Raw genomic sequence first — 21,518 nt, 5'->3', positions numbered from 1 at the left:
GGAGAGAGGGGGCTACTCTCTAGTTTTGGTGCACAGACTTCTCGTTGCAGTGACTTCCCTCGTTGCGGAACACAGGATCTAGGCACGCAGACTTCAGTAGTTGCAGCACATGGGCCTCACTGCTCCTCGGCAGGTGGAATCTTCCTAGACCAGGGATGGAACCCATGTCCCCTGCACCCACCAAGTGGATTTCCATCCACTGTACCGCCAGGGAAGTCCCACTCCCACCTTTTGAATTCACATTGTATTTTATTCATTACTTATAACAAAACAATTGGGGGGTTTTGAAAATTAGTAATATTATGAAAGTGTTAGTCACTCAGCCGTGCCTGACTCTTTGTGACCCCATGGACTGCAGCCCACCAATTTCCTCTGTGCATGGAATTCTCCAGGCAAAAATACTGGAGTCAGTTGCCATTCCCTTCTCCAGGAGATCTTCCCAACCCAGGGATCGAACCCAGGTCTCCCACATTACAGGCAGATTATTTCCATCTGAGCCACCAAGGAATCCCTAAAATATATACATATACATGGCCTATACACACACACACACATTATATATATCCATAATCCACATATTATATATCCATGCCTATGTTGATCTCCCCTCCTAATGAGATTCTTAATTCCCTGAAGGAAGAAATTTTCTTATTCCCTGGCCTCTCTCACATGGTTCCTTACACACCATAAATATACAATAAGAAATCACCCAATATATCCTTAGGGGAAAGAGAAAAGTCTTGATCATTAAGAAGAAATTAAGAGTTAGCCATGTAAGAAAATTTCTTTAACAGGGGTAATTCAATTCCAACAGAATTATAATGTTTGGGGTGAGGGGAGCTTTGTTGTGTTCTGTTTGCTTGCTTTAAGCAGGGAAATATTCTAATGGGAACTGATGTAATGAGTAGTTTGTATCTCTGCCCATCTGCAGTTATTCCTAGCACACAATCAAATTCCTACCTGCTGACTTACAGCCTAGAAGCTGTCCTGAAAGAGGAGATGTAAGACCAACTGGAAAGCAAGTAATAACAGGAGGAACAGAATGAAATCAGGCCCACTCACCTCTCAACCATTTTACATCACACCAGTCCTGGGAAGGCCAGGCTCTCAATGCACTGCTTTTCAAATGAATCTGTCCCAAGTATGTAACAGTTATAGCTACGAGATCTTGTGACAACTCACCATAGTAACGGACATGTGTGCATAAACAAATAACTAAGAGCAGGGGCACTTCCATCTCCAATGGATGGAAGTAAAAATGGACTGCCTAATCTCCACCTCACTTCTGATTCCAAAGCCCAGAAAACGCACAGAAAAGAAAATAAGCGCAAAGCACAGTCCTGGATGATACTGGGTTTCATATCATAATATTTTGTCTGTCTTTAAATTAAAGTAGTAAATTATTATGTGCTACTCTTAAATCATTATGCGTTATTCTTAAATTCTCCTGAAAACATAAAATTCAAAGTGCTAAGTACTGAGAAATGATTCAAAATCATATTTCAAAGAGCAAACCAATACAATATCAAACTTTAAAATCAAGCTACTAACAAAGCCAGATCAGATCAGATCAGTCGCTCAGTCTTGTCCTACTCTTTTCGACCCCATGAATCGCAGCATGCCAGGCCTCCCTGTCCATCACCAACTCCCGGAGTTCACTGAGACTCACGTCCATCGAGTCAGTGATGTCATCCAGCCATCTCATCCTCTGTCGTCCCCTTCTCCTCCTGCCCCCAATCCCTGCCAGCATCAGAGTCTTTTCCAATGAGTCAACTCTTCGCATGAGGTGGCCAAAGTATTGGAGTTTCAGCTTTAGTATCAGTCCTTCCAATGAACATCCAGGGCTGATCTCCTTTAGAATGGACTGGTTGGATTTCCTTGCAGTCCAAGGGACTCTCAAGAGTCTTCTCCAACACCACAGTTCATAGCATCAATTCCTCAGCGCTCAGCCTTCTTCACAGTCCAACTCTCACATCCATACATGACCACAGGAAAAACCATAGCCTTGACTAGACAAACCCTTGTTAGCAAAGTAATGTCTCTGCTTTTGAGTAGACATACCGATAACTAATTCTTCACCATATTTCTATTCTGAACAACTTGCACACAGTAGGTCCTCAAATGCACCTATATTTCAAAGTGTTACAGTGCAAACTCAGCTTCATAAGTCATCATCCATCCTAAGGCTCTAATGATCCGTTCACCTAACTAAAATCAACTTTCCCATCATATAAAGAACAACCTTTTATCTTTTTTTTTTCTTTTTTCTCTGCCTTGCTTCAAAAACTATCCAGGTGTAAATGCAGACCTATTCTCCATATCTTGGCAAAGCTTACTTTGAACAAGCAGTTTCTCATGACCTTCAAGTCTGTTTTCAACAATGAAATCATTTGGCACTACATCCTATTCAGTTATTAATCACAAACAACAAAGGAAGAACTTTCACATGAAAAATGTAAAACCTATGTGGGCCAACATTCACTATGGGTCACTCTGGGTCACGTTCATAACTAAGGTCACTGAAGCCCTTGGAATGACCTCAGCCTTTTAGAATACATTCAACATTGTGCTGGCGAGGAAACAGCCCAGTTCTGTGACTTCTAGATAAGTACTTCTCAAGGTCTGCATGGGGAAGAGGGTGTGCTGACAGACAGTGGCTGGGTGATGGGCAGACGGGAGGGTGTCGGGAGGGGCAGAGATGCAGGTGCCTCTGTGTGTGCTAAGCACTTCCCCTCCCTGGGTGGGCTCTTTCTAGGGGGAAAATTTCTACCCCATCTAGGGTACCCACACCAGGACCTCAGTATTCTGACTCCACCCATTTAAAGAAACAGAGTCATTGCTTTCTGACCAAATTTGACTTTTTAAAAATCAGCTCCAGTGAGTTGATTTTTTTTTAATTAATGAAGCAAATATTTTACTCCTTTTCTCTGTTTCCATTACTATTTCTATCCCTATTATTAATTTGGACTTTGTTTTTATACTTTAAATTTTAGTAAGGCAGTGGCAGCATAATGAAAAAAAAATCCCTGGAATCAAGTTGAGCCTCTAATTTAAAAGGCCCTTCTTTATCACCTGTCCCTTTTAGGTCTGTAAATAAACTCATCTAGTTTTCCCCTCAATTCCTTGATGCTTTTAACTCCAACATAGCCCTCCAGACTAAGCCTGAAATAGAAATTAATATTGCCCCACCTGCAGCAGAGGGGACGCAGACATAGAGAGCAGACTTGTAGACACAGTGGAGCAAGGAGAGGGCGGGGCGAATGGAGAGGGGAGCATGAAACATATACACTACCATATGTAAAACAGATAGCCAGTGGGGATTTGCTGTATGACTCAGGGAGCTCACACCAGTGCTCTATGACAACCCAGAGGTGTGGGATGGGGTGGGAAGAGGGAGGGGACATATGTATACCTATGGCTGATTCATGTTGATGTTTGGCAGAAACCAACACAATATTATAAAGCAAATATTTCCAAACTAAAAATTAATAATTTTTTTTTTTTTAAATATCGCCCTGCCTGACCCAGGACAGATGCAGCTCTTCTTCAGAGAACCAGGGTGGTGGGCCTGGTTGGGCCCATTGAGCAGAGGGAGGCAGACACCTGTCCAGCCACACAAGCTCTAAATGATCTAAGCTGCTACTCTGTGATTTGTGCGGAATGCTGGCCATAACTTAATGTACTGCAAACTTGTAAAGAATGTATGTAAAGTTTTACATAACAAAAAGTTTTAATTTTTACAAGTAAAAGTATGTACGTTGGTTGACAAGAAAAAAAAATGTTGTTGTTGTTAAGTCACTAAGTCACCTCTGACTCTTTCTGCAACCCCATGGACTGTGTAGCCCACCAGGCTCCTCTGTCCAGGGAATTTTCCAGGTAAGAATATTGGAGTGTGCTGCCATTTCCTTCTCCAGGGAATCTTCACAATCCAAGGACTAAACCTGTGTCTCCTGCATTGGCAAATGGATTCTTTACTGCTGAGCCACCAGGCTATATACATACATACATACATATATATATATATATATTGCCCTGCCTGTCAAACTAGCAGAGCTGCAAGCTAAATAGCATTAATAATTAGCTCAAATTCAAGAACAAAATTCAGAGGATAGTAGATGAGGATTTTTTTTCTTTCTAACCTTATTCTCTCTATATATGGAGAAAGTCACAAACTGAAAACCAGCAAGCCCTGGAATCACTCCATGGTGTGAAGGAAGTGGCAGAAAGTCACATTAGGCAGGGGCACGGAAAGCCAACCTACTGTGGCTTTAATCTCACCATGTAGTCCAGAGACTCTTTCCTGGCAGTAGCATAACTAGAATTTTTGCTTGTCCAAATGGTGTCTTCAGCCACTGAAACTAAACTCATCTACCTCCTACACAGTCAAGTCTTTCAAAGATTTCTGTTTTTCTGGTCTGTTTTTTCTCTCCTTCCACCAAGGTCAAAGGAAAAGTTGGCTAACAGCCTAGCCTGCTTTACCCCAGAAGCAGCCCATGAGATAAGGATTCTAGTATAAGTAGTTTATTTTGGAGACGACCCCAGGAAACACTGGTAGGACGAGACGAATTGAGTCAGGAAAGAAAAAGTAGCCAACAAAAGAATCATTTCAATTATCAGTGAATCTTAGTTCAACAGGGAACTTGGGAGAACCCATATAAAATGCTCATCTCAAAGGTATCTTACCTGAGATTTGCAAGAGAGCTAGGGACTTATACTATAGCAGTCACTGGCTGTGAGTTGCTGGGGGCTGGCACTTCCTACCAACCCTGGGTATGAGCTTTTCCAGAAAAGTAAAAGAATGCAGGTGCCTGAACTGGCAACCCCCCTGTGCAACAAAGTGTTGGAAGCAGGGGTTACGAGAAGGGCACCCACGGCCTCTGCTACAGCTAGGATCCGGATTGTTTCCAAAAGGGTAAACCAGAGGCAACCACATTAGATGACACATATCACAGAATACAAGGTTGAGTGCTTTTCCACCAAAATATCCTTCAAAAAAAGAGGATGCCACCTTATATTTAAATCCAGAAAGTTCTCATATTACAGGACACTGTCAATTACTGTGTCTTAATCTGAAACAGTAAAGGACTATTTGGGTAAAACACAGTAATCTGAAAGGACCTCAACAGTGTTCAACTTGGATGCTATTAAAGGTCAAGCAAAGAAACTTGATGCAAGCTTGCTTATTGAGGGTATGACTCTTCAACTTCATATGGCGGATGGCAAACAGCTCAAAAGCAAAAGTGTGGGGAGAAAAGGGGTGTCAGGATGGATAAGCCAGAATCCTCAGATATGACAACACAAATAAAGAAACATAGGCAATGCTTGTCTCGACTAGTAATTACAGGAACTGAAAATAAAACAATATGTGGTACTAACGACTGCATACTGGCTGGATCTCAGAGATACTGACATAATTATACGCAACTGATGGCATTTAACTTAACACAGTCCTTCTGGGGAGTGATATTTAGTCATACAAGTCAGAAACCCTAAAACTAAACCTCTTGTCCCAGAAATTCTGTGTCTAGGAACTTATCAGAAACAAGTTAACTGAAATGAAGAATGGTAGCAAAAAACAATAACAGTAATAACAAATATTTATATAGCACACATTAGAGCAGCGCCCAGCTGTTCTAAATGTTTTATTTCAGGGTTTCCGACTGAGAGCCAATCTGCCTTCTAGGACACACTGGACAATGTCTGGAGACATTTTTGTTTATCACTAGTGGGTAGCGGCCAGAGATGCTGTTAAACATCTACAGAGTACAAGACAGCCCCCCAGCAAAGAATTTTTGTGTATTTGTGTGCTCAGTCACTCAGTTGTGTCCAACTGTTTGTGACCCTTTAGACTGTAGCCCACCAAGCACCTCCATCCATAAAATTTTTTAGGCAAGAATACTGGAGTGGGTTGCCATTTCCTTCTCCAGGGGATCTTCTCGACCCAAGAATCAAACTTGCGTTTCCTGTGTCTCCTGCATTGCAGGCGGACTGTGTACCACCGAGCCATCAGGGACCCTCCAGCAAAAATGTACCTGGCCCAAAACAGCAATAGTGCCATGGTTGAGAAAACCTGCTTTATACCTACTCATTTCTATAATCCACAAGACAATCCTATAGTACTTTCATTACCTTCATTTTACACATCAATGAAGATTATTTTTCAATGCACTGTTACCCATAATGTTGAAAAACTAGTAATAAACTAAATACCAAAAAAAAAAAAAACACAGGGAGCTAAATAAATTATATAAAGCTACCCAGTGGAAACGTGAAAATTACTTATGAAATATTATAAAACTAAAATAACCAAAACAAAGAGTTAGAAGAGTTATGTAATTACAATCATTTTTAAGATATGAACACAAAGACTAAACAGGAAAATAAGACCTGAAAGGTACTAATGTGCTACGATGGCAGATATAGGAATATTTTTCTTTTCTAACATTCTTTCATATTTCTGTGATATATAAAAGAAAAATTACTCAAAAATGTAGGTAAGAAATCTGGAATTTCCTTTAAAGAATGAAAGTGTTTATGAAATAAGACATTATCTTTTTTTTAACAACACAAAAATTAACAGGCTGAGAAGATAGTTAATATCAAGACATTTAGGAAGAAGGATTTCCATGGAATAGCACCAAATATTAGTTCTCTAAATTCTGAAGTCATAATATTTCTGTTCAGTGTAAGAATAAAGAAGCTAGATTTTATATCTCTTTCTCTTCCCTGGTAACTCAGTTGGTAAAGAATCTGCCTACAGTGCAGGAGACCCAGGTTCAGTCCCGGGTCAGAAAGATCCCCTGGAGAAGGAAATGGCAAACCACTCCAGCATCCTTGCCTGGAAAATCCCATGGACAGAGGAGCCTGGCAGGCTGCAATCCATGGGGTTGCAGAGTTGGGCATGACTGAGAGACTAACACACACACTGTACCTATTTTATGGCTCACTATCACCTAAAGGGGTTTCCCTGGTGGCTCAGACAGTCAAAATCTGACTGCAATGCAGGAGACCTGGGTTCAATTCCTGGGTCGGAAAGATCACCTAAAGAGAATGGGCAAAAAGAATCAAATTTTAATTCAGCTAAGTTTGAGTCCTATTAGCATCTCTAAGTCCTCTCTGACTCTTTGTGACCCCATGAACTGTAGCCTACCAGGCTCCTCTGTCTATGAAATTCTCCAGGCAAGAATACTGGAGTGGGTTGCCATGCCCTCCTCCAGGGGATCTTCCCAACCCAGGGACCAAATCCGCATCACCTGCATTGGCAGACACAATTCTTTACTTCTAAGCCACATGGGAAGCCCATAATACTAGTCTTAGTAGTAGTAACATTATTATTGTTGCCATTATTAGCAACATGTATTTAATGCTTCCTTCATGGGTTACTATGTAATCTAACCCCTATAACATCCATATGATGTAAATGCTTCTGCTGCTGCTGCTGCTGCTAAGTCACTTCAGTTGTGCCTGACTCTGTGTGACTCCATAGACAGCAGCCCACCAGGCTCCCCGATCCCTGGGATTCTCCAGGCAACAACACTGAAGTGGGTTGCCATTTCCTTCTCCAAAGCATGAAAGTGAAAAGTAAAAGTGAAGTTGCTCTGTCGTGTCCAACTCCTAGCGAGCCCATGGTCTGCAGCCTACCAGGCTCCTCCATCCATGGGATTTTCCAGGCAAGAGTACTGGAGTGGGGTGCCATTGCCTTCTCCGGTAAATGCTTCTATGGTTCCCATTTTTCAGCAGAGTTCATAGACATTAAAAACTAAGGAACTTGCCCAGGGTGTACAGAGGTAGTAAATGGAGGTACCTGGATTGAAATTCAGATAGTCTGACTCCTCTGAAACCCAATTGCTCCAATCAAAATATAAGTGTGCTTGGGACAAGGTGGGGGTCGGGGGGAAGACAGGCTCTGTCCTTGTTCCTCTCCCTACGGCAATGAACTGACCGTATCTGATACATGGGATGTAAACCTGCCTTTTGAAGTACATATCCTGGGACCTCCCTGGCAGTCCAATGGTTACAACTTTAGCTTCCAATGCAGGGAGTGTGGGTGCGATCCCTGGCTGGGGAGATAAGATCCCTCAGGCCTTGCAGCCAAAAAAATCAAAACATAGGACAGAAACAATATTGTAACAAATTCAATAAAGATTTTAGAAAATGGTTCACATCAAAAAAAAAATCTAAAAAGAAAAAGAAATATATTTCCTAATTTTTCTGAGTAGACCTACCTAACAATGAGTTAACCAACAGGCTCTCACATTTTAAATAATTTTAAATCACTAAAATTAATTTTTATTATTGCAGATTTATATACCATAAATAATTATGATTTTTAATTATAATTATAATTTAATTATATTATGATTTTTAAAATCAATCAATATTGACAAATAATTATTTGTGAGGATGCAAAGGAGAAAAAAAATTAGGCTTTCAGAATTTTCATAAGAAGTCCTACAACCAACGATTCTCACTTGAGGGGATTTCATCTGATCCTGGACCCCTATTGGGATATTCTCCCTCTCACAGATCTGAAGATTAAAATAATAAGTCTATCTATCTCCTTTCAATAGGAAAATGGATACCTAAGACTAAGGAAGAAGGGATGTCTATTTAAACAATTTAAGCATCTGTTTCTAGAACACTGAAGAGGAATGGATAGGAAAGTTAAATATAAAACACTATTTGTAGATATTAAATTATTGGGCTTAAACGTCTCTAGTCGTCTCACCTCCCCAGAGTATTTATTACAAAATGAAGTGGCTGAAAACAAAATGCTGTGATCTTCTGAGATCCCTGAAGCAAAGATTAACTTAACAAATAACAGGGATCAGGACACTAATAACATATCATCATGGGAAACGAGGGGAATTTGGCATGAACCAAAGTGCAGGCTTCTGCCCAGGCTGAGCCACTATCAACTCAAAGCAGGCTACAGGTTGGTGTGAGGAAGGGGGAGAACAACAGATCTTTACATTCCACACCTACAGAAACCTCCAAATTCCACACCTGTGAGCTGTCTTAGTCACCGGCTACAACCTCAGGAAGGAAGACAGCAGGTGAGGAAAGCAGAAAACCTCCTTTGTGAACAGAGCTGAGATTTCTTCTGCACGTGTCTGACAAACTGAGTAAATATAAAAAAATACAGCCTTAAGAATCCTGATGCGTCTTTCTTAGTTAGCTGAATGCTTTTAACCATCACCAATAACTGAAATGAACACACCAACAACAGCAGCAATAATAGCAAGTATTTAGAAAGAACTTACAGAAGCAGTAATCAGTTCAGTTCAGTTCAGTCGCTCAGTCGTGTCCAACTCTTTGCGACCCCATGAATCACAGCATACCAGGCCTCCCTCTCCATCACCAACTCCCGGAGTTTACCCAAATTCATGTCCATCAAGTCAGTGATAGATGGCTCAAAAAGCTTTCTATCAAGGGTTTACGACCAGGAGCAATCATTCCCCATAGGAGACATTTGACAATGTCTGGAGATATTTTGGGTAGATTTTAGACATTAGTAGGTGAGCTTCCCCGGAGAAGGCAATGGCAACCCACTCCAGTAGTCTTGCCTAGAAACTCCCATGGATGGAGGAGCTTGGTAGGCTGCAGTCCATGGGGTCGCTAAGAGTCGGACACGACTGAGCGACTTCACTTTCACTTTTCGCTTTCATGCATTGGAGAAGGAAATGGCAACCCACTCCAGTGTTCTTGCCTGGAGAATCCCAGGGACAGGGGAGTCTGGTGGGCTGCCGTCTATGGGGTCGCACAGAGTCAGACATGACTGAAGCGACTTAGCAGCAGCAGCAGCTGAGCTTCCCAGGTGAAACTAATGATAAAGAATCTGCCTGCCAATGCAGGAGATGTAAGAGATGCAGGATGGATCTCTGGGTCGAGAAGATTCCCTGGAGGACAAAATGGCATCCAACTACTATATTCTTGCCTGAGAAATCCCATGGACAGAGAAGCCTGGCAAGCTTTAGCCCATGGGGTCAAAAAGAGTTGGACCTGACTGAACATCTGAGCACCAGGACTGACAAATACACTTGCCCACCATTATTCCTTCCAATGGAGAAGGCAATGGCACCCCACTCCAGTACTCTTGCCTGGAAAATCCCATGGATGGAGGAGCCTGGTAGGCTGCAGTCCATGGGGTTACTAAGAGTCGGACACGACTGAGCAACTTCACTTTCACTTTTCACTTTCATGCATTGGGCAAGGAAATGGCAACCCACTCCAGTATTCTTGCCTGGAGAATCCCAGGGATAAGGGAGCCTGGTGGGCTGCCGTCTATGGGGTCACACAGAGTCGGACACGACTGAAGTGACTTAGCAGCATTCCTTCCAATCATTTGGACATCATTCTGACTGGTGAGGACCCAGGCCATCAGTTCAGTTCACTTCAGTTCAGTCATTCAGTCATGTCTGACCCAGGCCATACCAGTTGTTAAATAGTTTTTTAATAGTATACCTCTACCTGGATACACTACAAATTGTTAAAACAAGCCTCATACCTAACAACACCTGAGAGGTCAATAAATATTTTCATTAATACAGAGTGCTTCAGATATATTAACTGAATGTCAGCCTTTGAAAATAACCTTTCCCTTTTCCAGGTCCCAAAAAACCAATGACACCTGAAAAATCTATTGCATAATCTAATTATCATAGGAATTAGCCCACTCGCTTTGTGAATATACTTGCAACTATGACTGCATGCAAGAATTCAAATACAAAAGCCTAACTTAAAGAAAAACGCGGTAGAAGTTATAAATACTGTTTCATCTGTAAATCTACAAACTTTTAATAATAACCCTTAGGGAGGCCTTTAGTTCATGTTATTTAATAATGACTTAATGAATAATAATACATTATTATTGTTCACTAATTGTGACATAGTAAGGGCTTCCCTGGGAATTCAGATGGTAAAGAATCTGCCTGCAATTCGGGAGACCTGGATTCAATCCCTGGGTCAGGAAGATCTCCTAGAGGAGGGCATGGTAACCCACTCTAGTCAGTATTCTTTCCTGGAAAATGCCATGGACAGAGAAGCCTGGCAGGCTACAGTCCAGGGTCACAAAGAGTTGGACATGACCGAGCAACTAAGCAAACACAAATATTACATAGTAATAAAATATATCAACAACAGAGGGAAGGGAACACAGAAAGGGGTATATGAGAATTCCCTGTACCATCTTTGCATTTAATTTCTATAATTGTAAAACTATCCTAAAATAAAATTTGCTTCAAACAAGGTAAAAATATAAATAACAAAGTTACAGTATATTTTTCTGGGCAAGAAAATTTTTTAAAAGCTAATTCTCATCTATCCACATTACATTTTCACTCTCACATGCTGTTGATTTACAAAACCATAAAGAAAAATGGTCAAGAATTATCCAGGTGGCTTCTGACTGTGCTGCTGTATTCCACATGCACACCTGCTCTCAAAACACTTCTGACTGGGATTCTATCTCATTCAATGGAGAGGGGGGAACAAAGCAACTAAAATGTGCCAGGAACTGTGGTAGGTCTGAGGATTCAAAGACAGGAACAAGCCCTGCCTCTAAGCTCAAAGTCTAGAGTTGGGGTTCTCGAACTGGCAAAATCACTTGTGGAGATTTTTAAATGTGATAGATCACACTTTCAAAAACACTGATCTATAACATCTGTAAATGGAAATCAAGAAGAAAAACAAATACCAAGGAAAGATAGGTAATTATCATTTCTAAAGTTTAATAAGTCATCAAACCAAAATATAAATTAGTATGTTCAAATTATGTTTAAAAGCCACCTACTTTATGTGCTGTGCCCTCAGTACATTTATATCATAAATATGGAGTTTATATGTAATCTATAATAAGATCTTGGGGCTTCCCTGGTGGTTCAGATGGTAAAGAATCTGCCTGCAATGTGGGAGATCCAGGTTCAATGAACAGAGGAGCCTGGCAGGCCACAGTCCATGGTGTTGCAGGGTCAGCACACATAACCGAGCACACACACACATGTAAGATCTTGCCTATTGGAAATATATGTTGAGCTAAACACAGTGAAGTAGGTGGCTCAGTGGTGAAAAAAAATCCACCCAGCAGTGCAGGAGACGTGAGTTCAATCCTGGGTCAGGAAGATCCCCTGGAAAAGGAAATGGCAACCCACTCCAGTATTCTTGCCTGGGAAATCCCATGGGCAGAGAGCCTGGTGGGCTATAGTCCAGGGGGTTGCAGAGAGTCAGACACGACTTAGTGACTGAGCATGATAATACCTGTCATAAATGCTGGGACAGATGAACACTCTAGGGATTGCTGACTTTGATCCTGGTGGGGAAGCTGTGCGAGAAGCAGAGAGGAGGGTAGCCAATCCATACCTGGAAGGCAGGAAAGAATTCCTAGAAAAGATTTACTTGACCAGCCATGAAGTAAATTGGTTTTACTCCAATAGCAGAACGAATTTGAGGGACTTCCCTAGTGGTCCGGTATTTAAGAATCTGCCTGCCAATGCAGGGGACACAGGTTTGATCCCTGGTCAGGGAAGATTACACATGGCATGGGGCAAGTGGGCCCCTGTGCTGCAACTACTGAGCCCATGCTCTAGAGCCTGTGCAATTAGAAGCCCACACACTGCAACTAGAGAGTAACCCCTGCTTGCCGCAACTACAGAGAGCCTATGTGCAGTAACAAAAATTCAGTGCAGCCAAAAATAAATAAATAAATATATTTTTAAAAAATAAAATAAATAGTTGTAGGATGGGAGAAAAAAAAAAAAAGAATGAAAGAACTTGAGGACACACTGCTCAGAGCAGGGAAGGCTCCGTACCAAGAATATTTACAGCTTCCGAAAGTAAGTGAACACTGGCTGCAAAGTACTGACCCTCTGCAGCTGGAAACCAGCAACACAGATTAGCCTAACTCAGGCCATCCAGGGTCAGAGAAGGGGGCTTTGTTCATTTGAATTCAAGTGGCTTCCCTGGTAGCTCAGAGGGTAAAGAATCTGCCTGCAAAGCAAGAGACCTGGTTTTGATCCCTGGGTCGGGAAGATCCCCTGGAGAAGGGAAGGGCTACCCACTCCAGTCTTCTTGCCGGGAGAATTCCATGGACAAAGGAGCTTGGAGAGCTACAGTCCACGGAATCCCAAAGAGTCAGACCCAACTGAGTGACTAACACTAACCCAGACAAAATATGCAAAGAGGACTTTAGAGCCTGAAAGGATGCTGCAGAAAACCATCCTGCCTCCTCTCACTTGCATGGTCATCTCACTGCGAGAGCTTTTTCACGTGCTAATAGTTTTCTCAATTTAGCCTATGTGAATAGCAAAATATTTGCGTCATACGGACTCTTGTTGCTTGGCTTTGACATTTCTTTGCTCTTTACTTTTTTGTCTTCTCTAGGATTAGCCTGCCAATAGGCCTGTCTCATGATTGTCAGTGTTTCTATTTTTAGCAGCCCTCAGGCCCCCTACCTTTCAAATTTACTTTCAAACTGAATATCATAGTCTGAGTTAAGGAAACAGTCACTAAAATGAGGGCCTAAGACCCATAAGGAAAGCTGAGCACGGAAGAATTGATGCTTTTGAACTGTGGTGTTGGGGAAAACTCTTGAGAGTCCCTTGGACTGCAAAGAGATCAAACCAGTCAGTCGTAAAAGAAATCAGTCCTGAATATTCATTGGAAGGACTGATGCTGAAGCTGAAGATCCAATCCTTTGGCCACCTGATGCAAAGAACTGACTCCTTGGAAAAGACTCTGATGCTGGGAAAGACTGAGGGCAGGAGGAGAAGGGGAAGACAGAGGATGAGATGGTTGGATGGCATCCCCAACTCCATGGACATGTGTTTGAGCAAGCTCTGGGAGTTGGTGATGGACGGGGAAGCCTGGTGTGCTGCAGTCCATGGGGTCGCAAAGAGTTGGACACGACTGAGCAACTGAACTGAACGGAAGACACTTCACTGATGTCCCCATCTGCACAGTGGTGATGTCCCTCAACATTTATGTGCAGCCTGCAGGGCACACAGCGGTCCTGGAATGCCAGTGAGAAGAATCATTTAGTTCAAACCCTGACTTAAAACACCCAGTGAGACTTATCTGGTGGTCTAGAGGCTAAGACTCTGAGCTCTCAACGCAGGGGGCCCAGGTTCTATCCCTGGTCAGGAAACTAGATCCTGCATGTCACAACGAATATCCCACATGTTGCAACTAAGACCTGGTACAGTCAAATAAATTAGTCAAACAAACAAACAAAAGCACTCAGCAATTACAACAGGACTCAGAAAACAGCAGGTCTCCATAAGTATTCTCTGAATCATTTATTTGGGGCTCTTTTTTTTTCTTATCTCTTATTCTTAACCATGTGTAGCTGGGATGAGATTGACAGAAAACTGAACACTACTCCAGGTAAGAATCAAGGATGAGAAAAATAAAATTAGAAACTTACAGGGAAATCAATGCTTACTTTCTTCCTAACACAAATCCAATATGATAAGAATTATTCATCATAAAACACCAGACAAATATTACCTAACTGACTGACTTTCAAATTATGGGAAATAAATGTCAATTCTTTATTACAGTAATCAAGAAGGAGATTTACCTTCAACACCATTCTTTTTTATTTAGATTTTATTACTTTGAGAAATTCTGCAGCATAAGGCCTAGCAACACATTCAGTAAATACACAGGACTTTTTTTAAGGATGCTCAGTTAATTCAGCCACAGACAATTCAACCACAACATAAAGCATAGGATTTTTCTTGTAACAGCAAAAGAAATGGATAGGAAGTAGCTGGATGGATAAAAAGGATCCAGTGGGACACAGAGGAAAATGAGAACAGCTTTCTCAACCCACTTGCAAAATATCCATAACTTATCAGCTTAAAGTCCATTACGATGAAATCCACCATGATTTTTTAAATGAATGTGAGTAAAGATGGAATATAATCTTTATTTTAAAGAATCCACATGGTCAGGGATAAAATATAGTAAGTATTTCATTTCATGATTTTTTTTTCCTTCTCCAAATGTCCCATAAATCAGTGGACCTGAAAATACACACAAACTTTAATTTTCCTTTGCCTGCTATAATACTAGTTATTCAGAGTTCGACAATAAATATTTGTTAACAACTAACTAAACAGTTATCAGAGTACTGTCAGATACCAGACTGCATGGGTAGGTCAGGGTTATCTAGGGAGCAAATGTACCTGACGGGGAAATATATTTCTTCCGTCAAACACAATCCAGGAGCTTCTAACACCAGAAAGAGAGTTATTGCCTGAAAGTCAAAGCAGAAATTAAAAGCACAGAATCCAGGAGTCAAACTAGAAAACAGGCCAAGTCAAAAGCCTGGAGACTCGCTATGGCAGCAGGTACCTAGCTGGTGGCTGGAGGGCTGGACCAGAAGCCTGTGTTGGTGTGTCAAGAGGAGCTGTTTCTCAGAAGGTCATGTGAATAGCTATCAGAGGAGGCACTCCCACTGATGATATATGAAGACTTCGTGCAAGATACCTATCTCAAAACTTCAGTGTAGCCCAGCCTCTAACAGTATCCCGATCAATGGCATTAAACTGAAATCTATCACGCTTCCAGACCATCACAACAGTTTTCCTCTATTTGGAGAAATGGTCCTCTCTACAGACTATACAAAGCTTTCTATATAATAGGCACCAAAAGGCAAACAGGTCACATGGCACAGATTCACATGGGAAGCTGTGCACCCTTTCCCTTTGCTTGCCTTGCTTGCCCGCAAACAATACAAACCTTTCTGAACAAATGAAAGTGAACTTTGAAACTAGCAAAACATTTCAGGCACCCTGCCACAGATACTCTCTAAGCAACTGCAGGCCGTGTGCCACCCTGCATAGCTTGAAATTTCTTGCCACGTACTGGATCTGTGGTTAAATGAGCCCAGCAGAGAATTACAGCTTTGATGCTTTGATGTGAAAAATCACTAACAGATCTTGATTGAAGGATGAGAAGAAGCTGGTAAATTTTCAGTATGATGGTGTATGTGGGCCTCACTGAAGCCAATATTATCTTCATTTAGCATCTAAACTGTATTTTTTTCCATTAACTTAAAAAGCTCTACTATAATCTTTCCTGCAATTTACCAAGTAATGTCCAAGAGATCTTACATGCATACACTTTTTTTAAACTTTTTCATTATATATTTTTATTTTTGGCTCTCCTGGGTCTTCGCTGCTGCTTGGGCTTTTCTCCTGTTTCGGTGAACGGGGGGTACTCTCTAGTTGCGGCCCTTGTGCTTCAACTGTGGTGGCTTCTCCTTTTGCAGACCACAGGCTCTAGGGCTCACAGGCTTCAATAGTTGTGGCTCCCAGGCTCTAGAGCACAGGCTCAGTGGTTGTGGTGCATAGGCTTAGTTGCTCGGAGGCATGCGGTATCTTCCCAGATCAGGGTTCGAACCCATGTCTCTTGTATTGGCAGGAGGATTCTTTACCATTGAGTCACCAGGGAAGCTCTTACATGCATACACTTTTAAAGACTTAGAACAGCTCCACTATCTCCATTTTGCAAAAAAGGAAACTAAGACTCGGGATGCAACATAGCTGGGATTCAACCATGCAATTCCAAGTCCAGATCCTTTCTGATAACTCTAACATGTTCCATAAATTGCACAGAACATGGGCTATTGTAAAAATAATCCTGGGATTCACCATCGCTATGAAAATAAGTTATCAGGATGTGAAAATGTAATAAAATAGTGAAGGCACCTAAATAATTACCAGTCTCAAGGGCTCCTAAATAATTATCAGCCTCGGCACAGATTGGGATGATGACAGCTTCCACAGCTGAAAGAGAACAAGAAAACACAGAGCCCAAGTCCAAAGACACAAACTTCTGTCCCAGAGACCCAGAAATCAGGTTTGTCTTTTAGATTGGAAGTTAAGCATCTTAAAACTCAAAATTCAAGTAAGTCATCCAAAATTTGCCATTTTGCATTAATTTCCTTTGAAATCAGTAGAGGTTTAAAAGTCAGGGATCCAAACACCGTGGGGGTGGGGTTGGGGGGGAACAATGCATGAAAAGGCAATTCATTGAAAAATTTGTCCAAAGAGCCAAAATATATATCAGAGTTCAATTTCACACACAAACACAATGCAAGTCCAAACAAATATATACTAGTTTTCATCTTTCTCCCTTTTGTAGATGGCAGTTTAACAGTGAAAGCATATTTGCCCCAGAAATTACCCAAATGAACTAAATTATATGTACACAGGTCATTATTGTTAATATTTTTTAAATGGGATACACTATGGCCAGACGGTTTCAACTTCAGTTTAAAAAAGAAAAAGTGTGCTTGTAGGAATTTAGACCTAAAAGTATACACTTGTACAGTCACAAAAAGAAAAGTTGTGGCAGGACAAACAAAACAATGATATGGGGGGAGAGAGGAACTGGAAATGTGCCACTTTGTATAATTTTAATACTGCATTGAATTTTTTAAGAAGGGATCTGATTATTTAAATATATCACTAAAAATTAGATTTAGGATCAAAAATGCACTTCAATAAACAGAGTGAGAAAGTGAAAGTCACTCAACTGTGTCCAACTCTTTGTGACCCCATGGACTAAAGCCTGCAAGGCTCCTCTGTCCATGGGATTCTCCAGGCAAGAACACTGGAGTGGGTTGCCATTTATCTTTCCTACCCAGGGAGCGAACCCAGGTCTCCTGCACTGCAGGCCGATTCTTTATCATCTGAGCCAATGCTTCATTAACTTGAGAGTAACCCCACAGAGAGGGCCACACTAATTCCCATCCAGCTCACAATCCAAATTTCAACACTTTCTGGTTTAGACAGAAAGTTTCTAAGCTGTGTTCCTTTAGCTCTGAACTAAAATTTCACTTTGTCACAATGGTAGGACTGGGCTATGACTCATCTTCCTCTGCCAAACAATGAAAGTTCTAGTTCAGTGGGAAAAAACTACTTGAGCTGCCAGTTCATTGAACTGTCCAAATCAAGGTCAAAATATTGCAGCAGGGGTGAGGGAGACACCAAGCCCAAATCCCATCTAATTCTCACACCGGTCTATCAGTGGCCCTCCAACCAAATCCTAAATTTGCCAACAATTAGAGTAGGAAGCACCTGGTGCCCTCTAACTAGGGTCAAAGAACCGTAGTGAAACATGAAACCAGGACCCATGTCATAACCATACCTTTCAAGTAATGCCAAGGAAAACCACAACTAAAAAGATGACAGAGTGTACAGCGTCAGCTTAAATACATTTTAAGTACCATTTTAAGCCTAAATACATTTTAAGTGCCATACAAACACAATATTTGATTTTCCATTCCTATATTGTAGGTAGCAGGCAAAGTTTATTATCAACTGTCTATACATATTTTTACAGAACTTACTATTCCTTTTATTTACCTGGAACTGTTACTACAGCTTGCAAGGTGCTTTAAAACGTTACCTAATTATTCGTGATCAAAATCACCTGGGGGATGCTACTGATTGGGGATCCGTCTCAGAAGTTCCACGACTTACACATTGATGGCACAGGCAACTGAGATACAGGTCCCCTTCCTCAAACAACTCTTCATTACCGTGTTAATTACACTTCTCATTTCCCCCCAAAATGCTTCAGTTTCAAACAACTCATTCCATCTACCCTTCACCCAACTGAACAATTATTTTTCTCTCAAGCCTCGGCAAATTACATTCCACCTGCTCTCCCTAACCACTAACTCATTTTCTTTATAAACATTAAGATCAGCTAAAATTTCACAAGCCCTGAGAAACTCCCTCAGACAAACCTCACTGCACTCTGACCACTCTAAATACTCATACAGCCTTTATATTCATACAGCCAATGGGTGGGTCAGGCAGACACTAATTCCTGGCAAAGATAATCACACTTCTTCCTTTAAAACTAACCCTGGCACCCAGAACCTCCCTGTAGTGTCCACAACGGGCCCCACCTCCATATTCAGACAGACACAGACACCCCAGCCCCTGATGACATTCTTATTCCAAAGTTCTCCACTTGCCTTGCTTCATGAAGACACTACCATCTAGGAGCTCTGTCTCTTCAGAGTCGTCTGTTCAGTGCACTCCGAGTTGGCCTATTCCCCAGTGATCTTCCAAGAGCTTCTTCCCAATGACAGCCATCTTCAGACAGACCACAGTCTCATGTAACACACTCTTCTCCATCAGCTCAAACCAGAAACCAGGAGGCCTGGTCCTCATGTAGCCTCCTCCAGCTCAGAGGAATTTGTTCATCCACCCATTCCTCAAGCAGAACCTGAGACTCCGCATGAGTTGAGTATGGAAGGACAGCATAAGCTTCCTTCTTGCCCTTCTGGAGCTTTCAGTCTAACAGGGAACCATACACTCCCCCATATGCTTCCACCTTGAATCCCCATCAGAATCACTTGGCCAGCTTTTGAACAGTTAGAGTCAAGGCCTCAGTCTCATTATATCAGGATTCCAGGTGTGGGGCTCCAGCACGCTGGTGATTCTAACGTGCAGCCAAGGTTGAGAATATGTGAACCCATTCAAAACGACTGACACAGAGTTCTGTCAGCCTGAAGAGAAAGCAGGAAGGATGGCAAGAAAAGCGAGGCCTCCCAGAAGTGGCTTCCTGAGCAGACCTAAATCATCTGTGCATCAGTAGCTGCCTACAACTCCAAGTAATTTTTTATTTCACACCTTCAAGCCTTTTTTTATTAAACTTATTCTCCTTCAATTAGATTATTTGTTAACATTTGGGCATTTGTACACAGACATCAAGATTAAGAAAAGGAAAAGGAAATATTTTAAATATTTTAAAATGTAATGATTCTATACCAAAGATAGATAGATACAGATAATCAGGTTTCAACTTACTGAGAGGCAAACACACTAAATTAGAGTTGCACATTTTAGAAGATAACACAGGGCAAAAGGATGGGCAGTTTCAAAAATAACACTGAAAGGCTTATTTTCAACAAATATATATTTCAATTTATTCCATTTTATTACTTGTTTTATTACTCCCTTTAGGTTCTGCAAAAGTCATTTGAAACCTCAACCCCAGTAACATCAACAGTTTAATGCAAAACACTTATGGTTTCACTCTTTCCACCTTACTTGAGGTCTGTAAATAAAGGATTCACCCCAAAGTTTAATCTATTATGGAGACTGCTTGAAGATCAAAAATAGCTACATATTGCAATGGAATATGCCATCCATAAACATGTACTTTTTTATACCTTTATTTACAAAATCACTATCCTGTAGATATGAGATATCTTATAAGATATAAGATATATAAGATATAAGGTGTATATATATATATATATATATAAGATATAAGATATCTTATAAGATATAAGAGAGCTATCCTGTAGATATAATAAAATAGTAAATTAATAACAGCCAATAAGAAAAGAACCTAGGCCCTTGCAAATCATATACACACTAATCTTCCATTTTTATTAAAATAATGTGCCCTAAAATATACTTTTTTTTAAAAAAAATGCTTTATAATGGCACCCCACTCCAGTACTCTTGCCTGGAAAATCCCATGGACAGAGGAGCCTGGTGGGCTGCAGTCTATGGGGTCGCTCAGAGTCAGACACGACTGAGCGACTTCACTTTCACTTTTCACTTTCATGCATTGGAGAAGGAAATGGCAACCCACTCCAGTGTTCTTGCCTGGAGAATCCCAGGGACGGGGGAGCCTGGTGGGCTGCCGTCTCAGGGGTCGCACAGAGTCGGACATGACTGAAGCGACTTAGCAGCAGCAGCAAAGCCTTTGGACTGATCACAGGGTAGGAAATAATGCTATCTGAATGAATGAGAATTCATATTTAAAGCTGAAGCCTACCCATATAAAAGTGTGCTTATTATTTAAAAGTTTATTTGATTTTTTTTTTCTAATTATCTTCCTATTTCTGAGACCCTTGGTAGCAAGATATTACTGCGCAGACTAGCAGGCAATGAAGATTATTCATGCTGGGAAAAGGAAGAGAATTAAGTGAAAGTCAAGAGAGATATTTGAAAGACTACAAGCTGCAATGCTGCTCTTATACCTGAGGTTTTAATTCAGGTTTCTGACAGATATTTTAATTTTCTGTTGAGACCACACGGTTCTTTAAATAAGAGAGAAAAGTAACAGCCAACAAAGTGAATTATAGCATGCTGATCTCTTATAACACTTGGCCAAGAAGCCAAATTTGCTAAGAAAACATGGGCTCCTCCAATCATTCTAGTTGAGAATTCACTCCAGGGAGAGGATGCCTCCCAGCATTTACCACCACATTCACATAGAGTTAGGAAGGAAAACTAGAGGGAAAGAGTAATTCCAAAAGAAAGAAAGCCATTTTTTAAAAAATTCTAGCCAGTCTAAAAGTTGTTCCATACTAACAACATTCAAACATGATATGTAAGGTCAAATATTACACATCACTTGAGTTTTTTATTTTTTTTCTCAGAAAGCTTATTGGACCAGAACATGAATATATAGATTAAACAAGATATGGACATTAGAACTAATCAACAAATCTAGGTCCCCCTGGAAGTAAACTCCAG

The 21,518-nt window shown here is 41.1% G+C and overlaps 1 protein-coding gene across 11 annotated transcripts in view; it reads right to left on the bottom strand.

Moving 5' to 3' along the window:
• UTRN (utrophin) overlaps positions 1–21,518 on the bottom strand; it is a 555,367-nt gene that overhangs the window by 468,894 nt on the left and 64,955 nt on the right. The window lies entirely within an intron of this gene.

The sequence above is a fragment of the Bos javanicus genome, chromosome 9, assembly GCF_032452875.1.
Source record: "Bos javanicus breed banteng chromosome 9, ARS-OSU_banteng_1.0, whole genome shotgun sequence".
Lineage (NCBI taxonomy): Eukaryota > Metazoa > Chordata > Mammalia > Artiodactyla > Bovidae > Bos > Bos javanicus.
The sequence above is the reverse complement of the archived record's forward strand: the minus strand, read 5'-3'. Positions and strand labels throughout refer to the sequence as shown.